This window comes from Xenopus tropicalis, chromosome 3, assembly GCF_000004195.4.
Source record: "Xenopus tropicalis strain Nigerian chromosome 3, UCB_Xtro_10.0, whole genome shotgun sequence".
NCBI lineage: Eukaryota > Metazoa > Chordata > Amphibia > Anura > Pipidae > Xenopus > Xenopus tropicalis.
In genome coordinates this window covers 2,248,674-2,267,172 of record NC_030679.2, presented here as the reverse complement: position 1 = coordinate 2,267,172, position 18,499 = coordinate 2,248,674, and positions in this window count along the sequence as shown.

Sequence of the window (18,499 nt, the reverse complement as noted above, 5' to 3'; positions counted from 1 at the left end):
ACCCCCAGACCCCACAGCGGGATAAATACAGTGCCAATTCTATGTATAATTACCCCAGAACCCACATGCAGGATAAATACGTGCAAATTCCATGTATAATACCCAGAACCCACAGCAGAATAAATTACAGTGCCAATTCATGTATAATACCCCAGAACCCACGCAGGATAATACAGTGTGCCAAATTCCATGTATATTACCCAGCCACAGCAGATAAATTACAGTACCGAATTCATGGTAAATACCCCAGAACCCACAGGCAAGGATAAATACAGTACCAATTTCCATGTTAATACCCCAGACCCACAGCAGGATAATACAGTGCTGCCAATTCATGTATAATACCCCAGAACCACAGCAGGATAATTACTCGTGCCAAATTCCATGTATAAATACCCAGAACCACAGCAGGATAAATACAGTTTGCCATTCCATGTATAATTACCCAGAACCCACAGCGGGATAAATACAGTGCCAATTCCAATGTATAATACCCAGGAACCCACAGCGGATAAAATACAGTGCCAATTCATGTATAATTACCCCAGATAACACAGCAGAAAAATACAAGTTCAATCCATGTATAATACCAAGAACCCCAGAGATAATACAGTTGCCAAATTCCATGTTATAATACCCAGAAACCACAGCGGGATTAATACAGTGCCAATTCCATGTATAATACCCCAGACCCACAGCGGGATAAATCAGTGCCAATCATGTTAATACCCAGAACCCAGCAGGATAAATTCAGTGCCAATTCATGTATTATACCCAGAAACCACTAGCAGAGATAAATACAGATGCCAATATCCATGTATAATTACCCAGAACACCACGAGCAGGATAAATACAGTGCCCAATTCCATTATTATTTAATACCCAGAACCACAGCAGATAAATACGAGTGCCAATTCCATGGTATAATCCACCAGAACCCACAGCGGATAAATACAGTGCCATATTCCATCGTATAATACCCAGAACCCACAGCGGGAAAATTACAGTTGCAATTCCATGATATAACTACCCCAGAACCCACGCAGTAAATACAATGCATTCCATGTATAAACCCAGAACCCACAGCAGGATAAAGACAATGCCAATCCATGTTTAATACCCCACAACCCACAGCGATAAATACAATGCCAAATTTCCTATGTATATACCCCAGAACCCACAGCACCCCCCCTGATTAATACTAGTTGCCAATTCCATGTAAATACCCAGGAACCACACAGATAAATACAGTGCCAATTCCATGGTATAATACCCCAAACCCACAGCAGGAAAATACAATGCCAATCCATTATAATACCCCAGGAACCCACAGCAGATAAATACAGTGCCAATTCCATGTTATAATTACCCCAGAACCCACAGAGATAAATAACAGTCCAATTCATGTATAATACCCCAGAACCCACAGCAGGCGATAATACAGTGCAAATTCCATGTATAATACCCCAGAACCCACAGGCAGATAAATTACAGTGCCAATTCCATGTATAATACTCCCAGAACCCACAAGCAGGATAATATCAGTGCCAATTCCATGTTTATAATACCCAGGAACCCACAGCAGGATAATTACAATGCAATTCCATTGTATAATCCCCAGAACCCACAAGCAGATAGAATACAGTTGCCAATTCCGATGTATAAACCCCAGAACCACAGCAGGATAAATACAATGCCATTCCATGTATATTTACCCAGAACCACAGCAGATTAATTTACAGTGCCAATTTCCATGTATAAATAACCCCAGCAACCCACAGCAAGATATATACAGTGACCAATTTCCATGTATAATTACCCCAGAACCCACAGCAGAAAATACAGTGCCAATTCCATGTATAATACCCCTAAAACACGGCAGGATAAATACAGTTGCCAATTCATGTATAATACCCAGAACCCACAGCAGGATAAATTACAGTGCCAATTCCATGTATAATACCCAGAACCACAGCGCGGAGTAAATTACAGTGCCCAATTCCATGTATAATACCCAGACCCACAGCGGGTAAATACCAGTGCAATTCCATTGTATTAATACCCAGAACCAAGGCAGGATAAAATACAGTTGCCCATTCCATGTTATAATACCCGACCCACAGCAGGATAAAATACAGCTGCAATTCCATGTTATAATACCCCAGAACCCACAGCGGGATAAATACAGTGCCATATTCCTGTATAATACCCCAGAACCCACAGCGGGAAATACTAGTGCAATTCCATTGTATAATACCCCAGAACCCACAGCAGGATAAATACTAGTGCCAATTCAGTTATACCCAGGAACCCACAGCGTGATAAATACAGTGCAATTTCCAGTGTATAATACCCAGAACCACCGGGATAATAATACCAGTGCCAATTCCATGTATTAATACCCCAGAACCCACAGCAGGATAAATACAGTGCAATTTCCCATGCTATAATACCCAGAACCCACAGGGCAGGATAAATTACAGTGCCAATTTCCATGTATAATACCCAGAACCCAGCCGGATAAATACAGTGCCAATTCCATGTATAATACCCCAGAACCCACAGCAGGATAAATACAGGCCAATTTCCATGTATATACCCCAGAACCACAGCAATAAATACAGTGCCAATTCCATGTATAATACCCAGAACCCACAGCGGGCATTAAATTACAGATTGCCAATTCCATGTATAATACCCCAGAACCCACAGCGGATAAATACAGTGCCAATTCCATGTATAGTTTACCCCAGAAACCACAGCGGGATAAATACAGTGCCAATTCCAGTATATACCCCGAACCCACATGCAGGATAAATACAGTGCCAATTCCATGTATAATACCCCGAAACCACACAGGATAAATACCAGTGCCAATTCCCTATTATAATACCCCCAAGAACCACAGCCGATAAATACAGTATGCCAATTTCCATGTATAAACCCAGAACCCTCAGCGGTATAATACAGTGCAATTCCATGTATAATACCCAGAACCCACAGCAGGATTAAATACAAATCATTCCATGTATAATACCCCGAACCCCACAGCAGATAAATTACGTGCCAATTCCATGGTATAATACCCAGAACCCACAGCATGATTAAATACAGTTTGCCAATTCCATGTATAATACCCCAGAACCCACAGCAGGATAAATTTACAATGCCAATTCCATGTATAATTACCCAGAACCACAGCCAGATAAATACTAGTTGCCAATTCCATGTATAATACCCAGAACCCACAGCAGATAAATTACTAGTGCCAATTCCAGTATAATACCCCTAAAAAACACGGGGCAGGATTAAATACAAGTGCCAATTCCATGTATAATACCCCAGAACCCACAGCAGATAAATACAGTGCCAATTCCATGTATAATACCCCAGAACCACAGCAGGATAAATACAGTGCCAATTCCATGTATAATACCCCAGACCCACAGCAGGATAATACAGTGCCAATTCCATGTATAATACCCAGAACCCACAGCAGGATAAATACAGTGCCAATTCCATGTATAATACCCCAGAACCCACAGCGGGATAAATACAGTTGCCAATTCCATGTTATAATACCCCAGAACCCACAGCGGGATAAATACAGTGCCATTTCCATGTATAATACCCCAGAACCCACAGCAGGATTGAAATACAGTGCCAATTCCATGTATAATACCCCAGAACCCACAGCGGGATAAATACAGTGCCAATTCCAGTATAATACCCAGAACCCACAGCGGGAAATACAGTGCCAATTCATGTTATAATACCCAGCCCACAGCGGATAAATACAGTGCCAATTCCATGTATATACCCAGAACCCACAAGCGGGATAAATACAGTGCCAATTCCATGTATAATACCCCAGAACCCACAGCGGGATAAATACAGTGCCAATTCCATGTATAATACCCCAGAACCCACAGCAGGATAAATACAGTGCCAATTCCATGTATAATACCCCAGAACCCACAGAGGATAAATGACAGTGCCAATTTCCATGTATAATACCCCCAGAACCCACAGCGGGATAAATACAGTGCCAATTCCATGATAATACCCCAGAACCACAGCAGGATAAATACAGTGCCAATTCCATGTATAATACCCCAGAACCCACAGCAGGATAAATACAGTGCCAATTCCATGTATAATACCCCAGAACCCACAGCAGATAAATACAGTGCCAATTCCATGTATAATACCCCAGAACCCACAGCAGGATAAATACAGTGCCAATTCCATGTATAATACCCCAGAACCCACAGCAGGATAAATACAGTGCCAATTCCATGTATAATACCCCAGAACCCACAGCAGGATAAATACAGTGCCAATTCCATGTATAATACCCCAGAACCCACAGCAGGATAAATACAGTGCCAATTCCATGTATAATACCCCAGAACCCACAGCAGGATAAATACAGTGCCAATTCCATGTATAATACCCCAGAACCCACAGCAGATAAATACAGTGCCAATTCCATGTATAATACCCAGAACCCACAGCAGGATAAATACAGTGCCAATTCCATGTATAATACCCCAGAACCCACAGCAGGATAAATACGTGCCAATTCCATGTATAATACCCCAGAACCCACAGCAGGATAAATACAGTGCCAATTCCATGTATAATACCCCAGAACCCACAGCAGATAAATACAGTGCCAATTCCATGTATAATACCCCAGAACCCACAGCAGAGATAAATACAGTGCCAATTCCATGTATAATACCCCAGAACCCACAGCAGATAAATACAGTGCCAATTCCATGTATAATACCCCAGAACCCACAGCGGATAAATACAGTGCCAATTTCCATGTATAATACCCCAGAACCCACAGCAGGATAAATACAGTGCCAATTCCATGTATAATACCCCAGAACCCACAGCAGGATAAATACAGTGCCAATTCCATGTATAATACCCCAGAACCCACAGCAGATAAATACAGTGCCAATTCCATGTATAATACCCCAGAACCCACAGCGGGATAAATACAGTGCCAATTCCATGTATAAATACCCAGAACCCACAGCGGGATAAATACAGTGCCAATTCCATGTATAATACCCCAGAACCCACAGCAGTGCCAATTCCATGTATAATACCCCAGAACCCACAGCAGGATAAATACAGTGCCAATTCCATGTATAATACCCCAGAACCCACAGCAGGATAAATACAGTGCCAATTCCATGTATAATACCCCAGAACCCACAGCAGATAAATACAGTGCCAATTCCATGTATAATACCCCAGAACCCACAGCGGGATAAATACAGTGCCAATTCCATGTATAATACCCCAGAACCCACAGCAGGATAAATACAGTGCCAATTCCATGTATAATACCCCAGAACCCACAGCAGGATAAATACAGTGCCAATTCCATGTATAATACCCCAGAACCCACAGCGGATAAATACAGTGCCAATTCCATGTATAATACCCCAGAACCCACAGCAGGATAAATACAGTGCCAATTCCATGTATAATACCCCAGAAACCACAGCAGATAAATACAGTGCCAATTCCATGTATAATACCCCAGAACCCACAGCAGATAAATACAGTGCCAATTCCATGTATAATACCCCAGAACCCACAGCAGGATAAATACAGTGCCAATTCCATGTATAATACCCCAGAACCCACAGCGGATAAATACAGTGCCAATTCCATGTATAATACCCCAGAACCCACAGCGGGATAAATACAGTGCCAATTCCATGTATAATACCCCAGAACCCACAGCAGGATAAATACAGTGCCAATTCCATGTATAATACCCCAGAACCCACAGCAGATAAATACAGTGCCAATTCCATGTATAATACCCCAGAACCCACAGCAGATAAATACAGTGCCAATTCCATGTATAATACCCCAGAACCCACAGCAGGATAAATACAGTGCCAATTCCATGTATAATACCCCAGAACCCACAGCAGATAAATACAGTGCCAATTCCATGTATAATACCCAGAACCCACAGCAGATAAATACAGTGCCAATTCCATGTATAATACCCCAGAACCCACAGCAGGATAAATACAGTGCCAATTCCATGTATAATACCCCAGAACCCACAGCAGGATAAATACAGTGCCAATTCCATGTATAATACCCCAGAACCCACAGCAGGATAAATACAGTGCCAATTCCATGTATAATACCCCAGAACCCACAGCAGGATAAATACAGTGCCAATTCCATGTATAATACCCCAGAACCCACAGCAGGATAAATACAGTGCCAATTCCATGTATAATACCCAGAACCCACAGCAGGATAAATACAGTGCCAATTCCATGTATAATACCCCAGAACCCACAGCAGGATAAATACAGTGCCAATTCCATGTATAATACCCCAGAACCCACAGCAGATAAATACAGTGCCAATTCCATGTATAATACCCCAGAACCCACAGCGGGATAAATACAGTGCCAATTCCATGTATAATACCCCAGAACCCACAGCAGGATAAATACAGTGCCAATTCCATGTATAATACCCCAGAACCCACAGCAGATAAATACAGTGCCAATTCCATGTATAATACCCCAGAACCCACAGCAGGATAAATACAGTGCCAATTCCATGTATAATACCCCAGAACCACAGCAGTAATACAGTGCCAATTCCTGTACCCACCCACAGCAGGATAAATACAGTGCCAATTCCATGTATAATACCCCAGAACCCACAGCAGATAAATACAGTGCCAATTCCATGTATAATACCCCAGAACCCACAGCAGGATAAATACAGTGCCAATTCCATGTATAATACCCCAGAACCCACAGCAGGATAAATACAGTGCCAATTCCATGTATAATACCCCAGAACCCACAGCAGGATAAATACAGTGCCAATTCCATGTATAATACCCAGAACCACAGCAGGATAAATACAGTGCCAATTCCATGTATAATACCCCAGAACCACAGCAGAATAAATACAGTGCCAATTCCATGTATAATACCCCAGAACCCACAGCAGATAAATACAGTGCCAATTCCATGTATAATACCCAGACCCACAGCAGATTAAACAGTTGCCCATATCATGTATAATACCCCAGAACCACAGCAGATAAATACAGTGCCAATTCCATGTATAATACCCAGAACCCACAGCAGGATAAATACAGTGCCAATTCCATGTATAATACCCCAGAACCACACGATAAATACAGTGCCAATTCCATGTATAATACCCCAGGAACCAACAGCAGAACTAAATACAGTGCCAATTCCATGTATAATACCCCAGAACCCACAGCAGATAAATACAGTGCCAATTCCATGTATAATACCCAGAACCCACAGTGGGATAAATACAGTGCCAATTCCATGTATAATACCCCAGAACCAACAGCAGGAATAAATACAGTGCCAATTCCATGTATAATACCCCAGAACCCACAGCAGGATAAATACAGTGCCAATTCCATGTATAATACCCCAGAACCCACAGCAGGATAAATACAGTGCCAATTCCATGTTTTAATACCCCAGAACCCACAGCAGGATAAATACAGTGCCAATTCCATGTATAATACCCCAGAACCCACAGCAGATAAATACAGTGCCAATTCCATGTATAATACCCCAGAACCCACAGCAGGATAAATACAGTGCCAATTCCATGTATAATACCCCAGAACCACAGCAGATAAATACAGTGCCAATTCCATGTATAATACGCCCAGAACCCACAGCAGGATAAATACAGTGCCAATTCCATGTATAATACCCCAGAACCCACAGCAGGATAAATACAGTGCCAATTCCATGTATAATACCCCAGAACCCACAGCAGATAAATACAGTGTCAATTCCATGTATAATACCCCAGAACCACAGCGGGATAAATACAGTGCCAATTCCATGTATAAATACCCAGAACCCACAGCAGGATAAATACAGGCCAATTCCATGTATAATACCCCAGCCCAGAACCAACAGCAGATAAATACAGTGCCAATTCCATGTATAATACCCCAGAACCCACAGCGGGGATAAATACAGTGCCAATTCCATGTATAATACCCCAGAACCCACAGCAGGATAAATACAGTGCCAATTCCATGTATAATACCCCAGAACCCACAGCAGATAAATACAGTGCCAATTCCATGTATAATACCCCAGAACCCACAGCAGGATAAATACAGTGCCAATTCCATGTATAATACCCAGAACCCCACAGCAGGATAAATACAGTGCCAATTCCATGTATAATACCCCAGAACCAACAGCAGGAATTAAATACAGTGCCAATTCCATGTATAATACCCCAGAACCCACAGGCAGATAAATTACAGTGCCAATTCCATGTATAATACCCCAGAACCCACGCAGATAAATACAGTGCCAATTCCATGTATAATACCCCAGAACCCACAGTGGATAAATACAGTGCCAATTCCATGTATAATACCCCAGAACCAACAGCAGAAATAAATACAGTGCCAATTCCATGTATAATAACCCCAGAACCCACAGCAGGATAAATACAATGCCAATTCCATGTATAATACCCCAGAACCCACAGCAGGATAAATACAGTGCCAATTCCATGTATAATACCCCAGAACCCACAGCAGATAAATACAGTGCCAATTCCATGTATAATACCCCAGAACCCACAGCGGGGATAAATACAGTGCCAATATCCATGTATAATACCCCAGAACCCACAGCAGGATAAATACAGTTGCAATTCCATGTATAATACCCCAGAACCCACAGCAGGATAAATACAGTGCCCAAATTCCATGTATAATACCCCAGAACCCACAGCAGGGATAAATACAGTGCCAATTCCATGTATAATACCCCAGAACCCACAGCAGGATAAATACAGTGCCAATTCCATGTATAATACCCCAGAACCCACAGCAGATAAATACAGTGCCAATTCCATGTATAATACCCCAGAACCCACAGCAGATAAATACAGTGCCAATTCCATGTATAATACCCCAGAACCCACAGCAGGATAAATACAGTGCCAATTCCATGTATAATACCCCAGAACCCACAGCAGGATATAAATACAGTGCCAATTCCATGTATGATAAATACCCCAGAACCCACAGCGGATAAATACAGTGCCAATTCCATGTATAATACCCCAGAACCCACAGCAGGATAAATACAGTGCCAATTCCATGTATAATACCCCAGAACCCACAGCAGATAAATACAGTGCCAATTCCATGTATAATACCCAAACCCAACAGCAGATAAATACAGTGCCAATTCCATGTATAATACCCCAGAACCCACAGCAGGATAAATACAGTGCAAATTCCATGTATAATACCCCAGAACCCACAGCAGATAAATACAGTGCCAATTCCATGTATAATACCCCAGACCCACAGCAGATAAATACAGTGCCAATTCCATGTATTAATACCCCAGAACCCACAGCAGGATAAATACAGTGCCAATTCCATGTATAATACCCCAGAACCCACAGCAGGATAAATACAGTGCCAATTCCATGTATAATACCCCAGAACCACAGCAGGATAAATACAGTGCCAATTCCATGTATAATACCCCAGAACCCACAGCAGATAAATACAGTGCCAATTCCATGTATAATACCCCAGAACCCATTTAGCAGGATAAATACAATGCCAATTCCATGTATAATACCCCAGAACCCACAGCAGGATAAAATACAGTGCCAATTCCATGTATAATACCCCAGAACCCACAGCAAGGATAAATACAGTGCCAATTCCATGTATAATACCCCAGAACCCACAGCGGGATAAATACAGTGCCAATTCCATGTATAATACCCCAGAACCCACAGCAGATAAATACAGTGCCAATTCCATGTATAATTACCCCAGAACCCACAGCAGATAAATACAGTGCCAATCCATGTATAATACCCCAGAACCCACAGCAGGATAAATACAGTGCCAATTCCATGTATAATACCCCAGAACCCACAGCAGATAAATACAGTGCCAATTCCATGTATAATACCCCCAGAACCCACAGCAGGATAAATACGTGCCAATTCCATGTATAATACCCCAGAACCACAAGCAGATAAATACAGTGCCAATTCCATGTATAATCCCCAGAACCCACAGCAGGATAAATACAGTGCCAATTCCATGTATAATACCCCAGAACCTACAGGAATAAATACAGTGCCAATTCCATGGTATAATACCCCAGAACCCACAGCAGGATAAATACAGTGCCAATTCCATGTATAATACCCCAGAACCCACAGTGGGATAAATACAGTGCCAATTCCATGTATAATACCCCAGAACCAAACAGCAGAAAAATTACAGTGCCAATTCCATGTATAATACCCCAGAACCCACAGCAGAATAAATACAGTGCCAATTCCATGTATAATACCCCAGAACCCACAGCAGATAAATACAGTGCCAATTCCATGTATTTATACCCCAGAACCCACAGCAGGATAAAATACAGTGCCAATTCCATGTATAATACCCCAGAACCCACAGCGGGATAAATACAGTGCCAATTCCATGTATAATACCCCAGAACCCACAGCAGGATAAATACAGTGCCAATTCCATGTATAATACCCCAGAACCCACAGCAGGATAAATACAGTGCCAATTCCATGTATAATACCCCAGAACCCACAGCGGGATAAATACAGTGCCAATTCCATGTATAATACCCCAGAACCCACAGCAGGATAAATACAGTGCCAATTCCATGTATAATACCCCAGAACCCACAGCAGATAAATACAGTGCCAATTCCATGTATAATACCCCAGAACCCACAGCAGAAATACAGTGCCAATTCCATGTATAATACCCCAGAACCCACAGCAGGATAAATACAGTGCCAATTCCATGTATAATACCCCAGAACCCACAGCAGGATAAATACAGTGCCAATTCCATGTATAATACCCCAGAACCCACAGCGGGATAAATACAGTGCCAATTCCATGTATAATACCCCAGAACCCACAGCAGGATAAATACAGTGCCAATTCCATGTATAATACCCCAGAACCCACAGCAGATAAATACCAGTGCCAATTCCATGTATAATACCCCAGAACCCACAGCAGATAAATACAGTGCCAATTCCATGTATAATACCCCAGAACCCACAGCAGGATAAATACAGTGCCAATTCCATGTATAATAACCCAGAACCCACAGCAGATAAATACAGTGCCAATTCCATTATAATAGCAGATAAATACAGTGCCAATTCCATGTATAATACCCCAGAACCCACAGCAGGGATAAATACAGTGCCAATTCCATGTATAATACCCCAGAACCCACAGCAGGATAAATACAGTGCCAATTCCATGTATAATACCCCAGAACCCACAGCAGGATAAATACAGTGCCAATTCCATGTATAATACCCCAGAACCCACAGCAGATAAATACAGTGCCAATTCCATGTATAATACCCCAGAACCCACAGCAGGATAAATACAGTGCCAATTCCATGTATAATACCCCAGAACCCACAGCAGGATAAATACAGTGCCAATTCCATGTATAATACCCCAGAACCCACAGCAGATAAATACAGTGCCAATTCCATGTATAATACCCAGAACCCACAGCGGGATAAATACAGTGCCAATTCCATGTATAATACCCCAGAACCCACAGCAGGATAAATACAGTGCCAATTCCATGTATAATACCCCAGAACCCACAGCAGATAAATACAGTGCCAATTCCATGTATAATACCCAGAACCCACAGCAGGATAAATACAGTGCCAATTCCATGTATAATACCCCAGAACCCACAGCAGATAAATACAGTGCCAATTCCATGTATAATACCCCAGAAACCCACAGCAGGATAAATACAGTGCCAATTCCATGTATAATACCCAGAACCCACAGCAGATAAATACAGTGCCAATTCCATGTATAATACCCCAGAACCCACAGCAGGATAAATACAGTGCCAATTCCATGTATAATACCCCAGAACCCACAGCAGATAAATACAGTGCCAATTCCATGTATAATACCCAGAACCCACAGCAGGATAAATACAGTGCCAATTCCATGTATAATACCCCAGAACCCACAGCGGGATAAATACAGTGCCAATTCCATGTATAATACCCCAGAACCACAGCAGAATAAATACAGTGCCAATTCCATGTATAATACCCCAGAACCCACAGCAGGATAAATACAGTGCCAATTCCATGTATAATACCCCAGAACCCACAGCAGGATAAATACAGTGCCAATTCCATGTATAATACCCCAGAACCCACAGCAGGATAAATACAGTGCCAATTCCATGTATAATACCCCAGAACCCACAGCAGATAAATACAGTGCCAATTCCATGTATAATACCCCAGAACCACAGCAGATAAATACAGTGCCAATTCCATGTATAATACCCCAGAACCCACAGCAGATAAATACAGTGCCAATTCCATGTATAATACCCCAGAACCCACAGTGGGATAAATACAGTGCCAATTCCATGTATAATACCCAGAACCCACAGCAGAATAAATACAGTGCCAATTCCATGTATAATACCCCAGAACCCACAGCAGGATAAATACAGTGCCAATTCCATGTATAATACCCCAGAACCCACAGCAGGATAAATACAGTGCCAATTCCATGTATAATACCCCAGAACCCACAGCAGGATAAATACAGTGCCAATTCCATGTATAATACCCCAGAACCCACAGCAGATAAATACAGTGCCAATTCCATGTATAATACCCCAGAACCCACAGCAGGATAAATACAGTGCCAATTCCATGTATAATACCCCAGAACCCACAGCAGATAAATACAGTGCCAATTCCATGTATAATACCCCAGAACCCACAGCAGGATAAATACAGTGCCAATTCCATGTATAATACCCCAGAACCCACAGCAGGATAAATACAGTGCCAATTCCATGTATAATACCCCAGAACCCACAGCAGATAAATACAGTGCCAATTCCATGTATAATACCCCAGAACCCACAGCGGGATAAATACAGTGCCAATTCCATGTATAATACCCCAGAACCCACAGCAGGATAAATACAGTGCCAATTCCATGTATAATACCCCAGAACCAACAGCAGATAAATACAGTGCCAATTCCATGTATAATACCCCAGAACCCACAGCGGGATAAATACAGTGCCAATTCCATGTATAATACCCCAGAACCCACAGCAGGATAAATACAGTGCCAATTCCATGTATAATACCCCAGAACCCACAGCAGGATAAATACAGTGCCAATTCCATGTATAATACCCCAGAACCCACAGCAGATAAATACAGTGCCAATTCCATGTATAATACCCCAGAACCCACAGCAGGATAAATACAGTGCCAATTCCATGTATAATACCCAGAACCCACAGCAGGATAAATACAGTGCCAATTCCATGTATAATACCCAGAACCCACAGCAGATAAATACAGTGCCAATTCCATGTATAATACCCCAGAACCCACAGCAGAATAAATACAGTGCCAATTCCATGTATAATACCCCAGAACCCACAGCAGATAAATACAGTGCCAATTCCATGTATAATACCCCAGAACCCACAGCAGATAAATACAGTGCCAATTCCATGTATAATACCCCAGAACCCACAGTGGGATAAATACAGTGCCAATTCCATGTATAATACCCCAGAACCCACAGCAGAATAAATACAGTGCCAATTCCATGTATAATACCCCAGAACCCACAGCAGGATAAATACAGTGCCAATTCCATGTATAATACCCCAGAACCCACAGCAGGATAAATACAGTGCCAATTCCATGTATAATACCCCAGAACCCACAGCAGGATAAATACAGTGCCAATTCCATGTATAATACCCCAGAACCCACAGCAGATAATACAGTGCCAATTCCATGTATAATACCCCAGAACCCACAGCAGGATAAATACAGTGCCAATTCCATGTTAATACCCCAGAACCCACAGCAGATAAATACAGTGCCAATTTCCATGTATAATACCCCAGAACCCACACAGGATAAATACAGTGCCAATTCCATGTATAATACCCAGAACCACAGCAGGATAAATACAGTGCCAATTCCATGTATAATACCCCAGAACCCACAGCAGGATAAATACAGTGCCAATTCCATGTATAATACCCCAGAACCCACAGCAGATAAATACAGTGCCAATTCCATGTATAATACCCCAGAACCCACAGCAGGATAAATACAGTGCCAATTCCATGTATAATACCCCAGAACCCACAGCAGGATAAATACAGTGCCAATTCCATGTATAATACCCCAGAACCCACAGCAGATAAATACAGTGCCAATTCCATGTATAATACCCCAGAACCCACAGCAGGATAAATACAGTGCCAATTCCATGTATTAATTCTCCTTTTCCTATTGGCAGGAAGCAGGAGACGCAAGGAGCCAATCACAGAGCCCAAGTTTAGAAGCAGCCGGGGGCCGACACGATCAGCCAGGGTGAGTCCATGCGAAGGGGCAGCAGGAGGGCCCGGCTGCCAATATATTTACTAAGGATAATATGAACCCCTCCACATTTTGCAAGCCCCCCCCCGGGACTATAAGGGGCTCATTGTAGGAGAATGGTTCTGGCATCTGGCAATTATTTTGTTAATGAAGATTAAGAACAGATGCCGGTTCATTGTAGGGATGGGGACTGGGCCGAGCCAATTAGCTGCGGCGTACGGGGGGCTTTTAAGGCCACAGGAAATAACAGATTGAATTGCACTGACTTTATTCTGGGGTCACAGGGACTAAATCTGCTTCTGCAAAATGATTCTTTTCCCTACTAATAACCCCCCCAACTGCTATACCATCTGCAGCCAGCAGAGAGTGCTGTACGTTGCTACACTCTATAGGCCAGCTCTTCCGGGTAACAGAGCAGAGGTGTCCAACCTATGGGGTTTAGAACTACAAGTCCCATCATTCCCTCTGCTCTGTTATACGCTCCTGGATCTTTTATTCCGCTCTGGGGCTTTGCTGATTAAGCTGAGAGACGAGCCAATGGTGCCACCTAGTGTTAGAATTAGGAATGACAGCAATAAAATGAAAAAGCGCTGGGGGAGAGAATTCTCAGCAAGAAAAGGGGTCCAGTTCCAGTTAATAACATAACCAGCCACTCAGTGCCCCCATGCCTCAGCCACCAAAGTAAGATTGCAAGCTCTACAGATCAGAGACCCTCTCCCCCTCTCCGCTGTCCTAAAGCCTCCAATCGTCTGTGTCTGTTTGTATGACAGGCGGCGGGGAAAGGAACCCTAAAACTGCTGCTCCCCGGCACTTTCCTACCAGTCTCTGAGCAGCACCACACGGGCCTCTTCCTATTACAGTCAGTGCAGAACCTGCAGTTTCAGCCTCCGATGCCGCGGCCTCCAAACCTCATTTCCTGCAGACCAGAAGCTCAGTAACCGCGTAAGAGACACCCTAGCAACCTATGCACCAAACTGTAACCTCCCCCAGCCCAATAAATAGTCTGTGGCACCTTACAGCCCCCCTGGCATTCCCAGTACCCAGAGGCACAAACAGCCCCCCAGCCCAATAAATAGTGACTGTCTGTGGCACCTTACAGCCCCCCTGGCATTCCCAGTACCCAGAGGCACAAACAGCCCCCAGGCCCAATAAATAGTGACTGTCTGTGGCACCTTACAGCCCCCCTGGCATTCCCAGTACCCAGAGGCACAAACAGCCCCCCCAGACCCAATAAATAGTGACTGTCTGTGGCACCTTACAGCCCCCCCTGGCATTCCCAGTACCCAGAGGCACAAACAGCCCCCCCCCCCCAGCCCAATAATAGTGACTGTATGTGGCACCTTACAGCCCCCCTGGCATTCCCAGTACCCAGAGGCCACAAACAGCCCCCCCAGCCCAATAAATAGTAACTGTCTGTGGCACTTACAGCCCCCCTGGCATTCCCCAGTACCCAGAGGGCACAAACAGCCCCCCCCCAGCCCCAATAAATAGTGACTGTCTGTGGCACCTTACAGCCCCCCCGGCATTCCCAGTACCCAGAGGCACACAACAGCCCCCCCCCCCCCAGCCCAATAAATAGTGACTGTCTGTGGCACCTTACAGCCCCCCCTGGCATTCCCAGTACCCAGAGGCACAAACAGCCCCCCCCCAGCCCAATAAATAGTGACTTGTGTGGCACCTTACAGCCCCCCTGGCATTCCCAGTACCCAGAGGCACAAACAGCCCCCCCAGCCCAATAAACAGTGACTGTCTGTGGCACCTTACAGCCCCCCTGGCATTCCCAGTACCCAGAGGCACAAACAGCCCCCCCAGCCAATAAATAGTGACTGTCTGTGGCACCTTACAGCCCCCTGGCATTCCAGTACCCAGAGGCACAAACAGCCCCCCCAGCCCAATTAAATAGTGACTGTCTGTGGCACCTTACAGCCCCCCCTGGCATTCCCAGTACCCAGAGGCACAAACAGCCCCCCAGCCCAATTAAATAGTGACTGTCTGTGGCACCTTACAGCCCCCCTGGCATTCCCAGTACCCAGAGGCACAAACAGCCCCCCCCCCCAGCAATAAATAGTGACTGTCTGTGGCACCTTACAGCCCCCCGGCATTCCCAGTACCCAGAGGCACAAACAGCCCCCCCCAGCCCAATAAATAGTGACTGTCTGTTGGCACCTTACAGCCCCCCTGGCATTCCCAGTACCCAGAGGCACAAACAGCCCCCCCCCCCCCAGCCCAATAAATAGTGACTGTCTGTGACACCTTACAGCCCCCCTGGCAATTCCCAGTACCCAGAGGCACAAACAAGCCCCCCCCCCAGCCCAATAAATAGTGACTGTCTGTGGCACCTTACAGCCCCCCTGGCATTCCCAGTACCCAGAGGCACAAACAGCCCCCCCAGCCCAATAAATAGTGACTGTCTGTGGCACCTTACAGCCCCCCCGGCATTCCAGCTACCCAGAGGCACAAACAGCCCCCCCCCCAGCCCGAATAATAGTGACTGTCTGTGGCACCTTACAGCCCCCCCGCGCATCCCAGTACCAGAGGCACAAAACAGCCCCCCCCCAGCCCAATAAAATAGTGACTGTCTGTGGCACCGTTACAGCCCCCCTGGCATTCCCAGTACCCAGAAGGCACAAACAGCCCCCCCAGCCCAATAAATAGTGACTGTCTGTGGCACCTTACAGCCCCCCGGCATTCCCAGTACCCAGAGGCACAAACAGCCCCCCCCCAGCCAATAAATATGTGACTGTCTGTGGCACCTTACAGCCCCCCTGCATTCCCAGTACCCAGAGGCACAAACAGCCCCCCCCCCCAGCCCCAATAAATAGTGACTGTCTGTGGCACCTTACAGCCCCCCTGGCATTCCCAGTACCCAGAGGGCACAAACAGCCCCCCCCCACAGCCCAATAAAATAGTGACTGTCTGTGGCACTTGACAGCCCCCCTGGCATTCCCAGTACCAGAGGCAACAAACAGCCCCCCCCAGCCCAATAAATAGTGACTGTCTGTGGCACCTTACAGCCCCCCTGGCATTCCCAGTACCCAGAGGCACAAACACCCCCCCCCCCAGCCCAATAATAGTGACTGTCTTGTGGCACCTTACAGCCCCCCCTGGCATTCCCAGTACCCAGAGGCACAAACAGCCCCCCCAGCCCAATAAATAGTGACTGTCTGTGGCACCTTACAGCCCCCCTGGCATTCCCAGTACCCAGAGGCACAAACAGCCCCCCCAGCCCAATAAATAGTGACTGTCTGTGGCACCTTACAGCCCCCCCTGGCATTCCCAGTTACCCAGAGGCACAAACAGCCCCCCCAGCCCAATAAATAGTGACTGTCTGTGGCACCTTACAGCCCCCCTGGCATTCCCAGTAACCCAGAGGCACAAACAGCCCCCCCCAGCCCAATAAATAGTGAACTGTCTGTGGCACCTTACAGCCCCCCTGGCATTCCCAGTACCCAGAGGCACAAACAGCCCCCCCCCAGCCCAATAAATAGTGACTGTCTGTGGCACCTTACAGCCCCCTGGCATTCCCAGTACCCAGAGGCACAAACAGCCCCCCCAGCCCAATAAATAGTGACTGTCTGTGGCACCTTACAGCCCCCCTGGCATTCCCAGTACCCAGAGGCACAAACAGCCCCCCCCAGCCCAATAAAATAGTGACTGTCTGTGGCACCTTACAGCCCCCCTGGCATTCCCAGTACGCCAGAGGCACAAACAGCCCCCCCAGCCAATAAATAGTGACTGTCTGTGGCACCTTACAGCCCCCCTGGCATTCCCAGTACCCAGAGGCACAAAACAGCCCCCCCAGCCCAATAAATAGTGACTGTCTGTGGCACCTTACAGCCCCCCTGGCATTCCCAGTACCCAGAGGCACAAACAGCCCCCCCAGCCCAATAAATAGTGACTGTCTGTGGCACCTTACAGCCCCCCTGGCATTCCAGTACCCAGAGGCACAAACAGCCCCC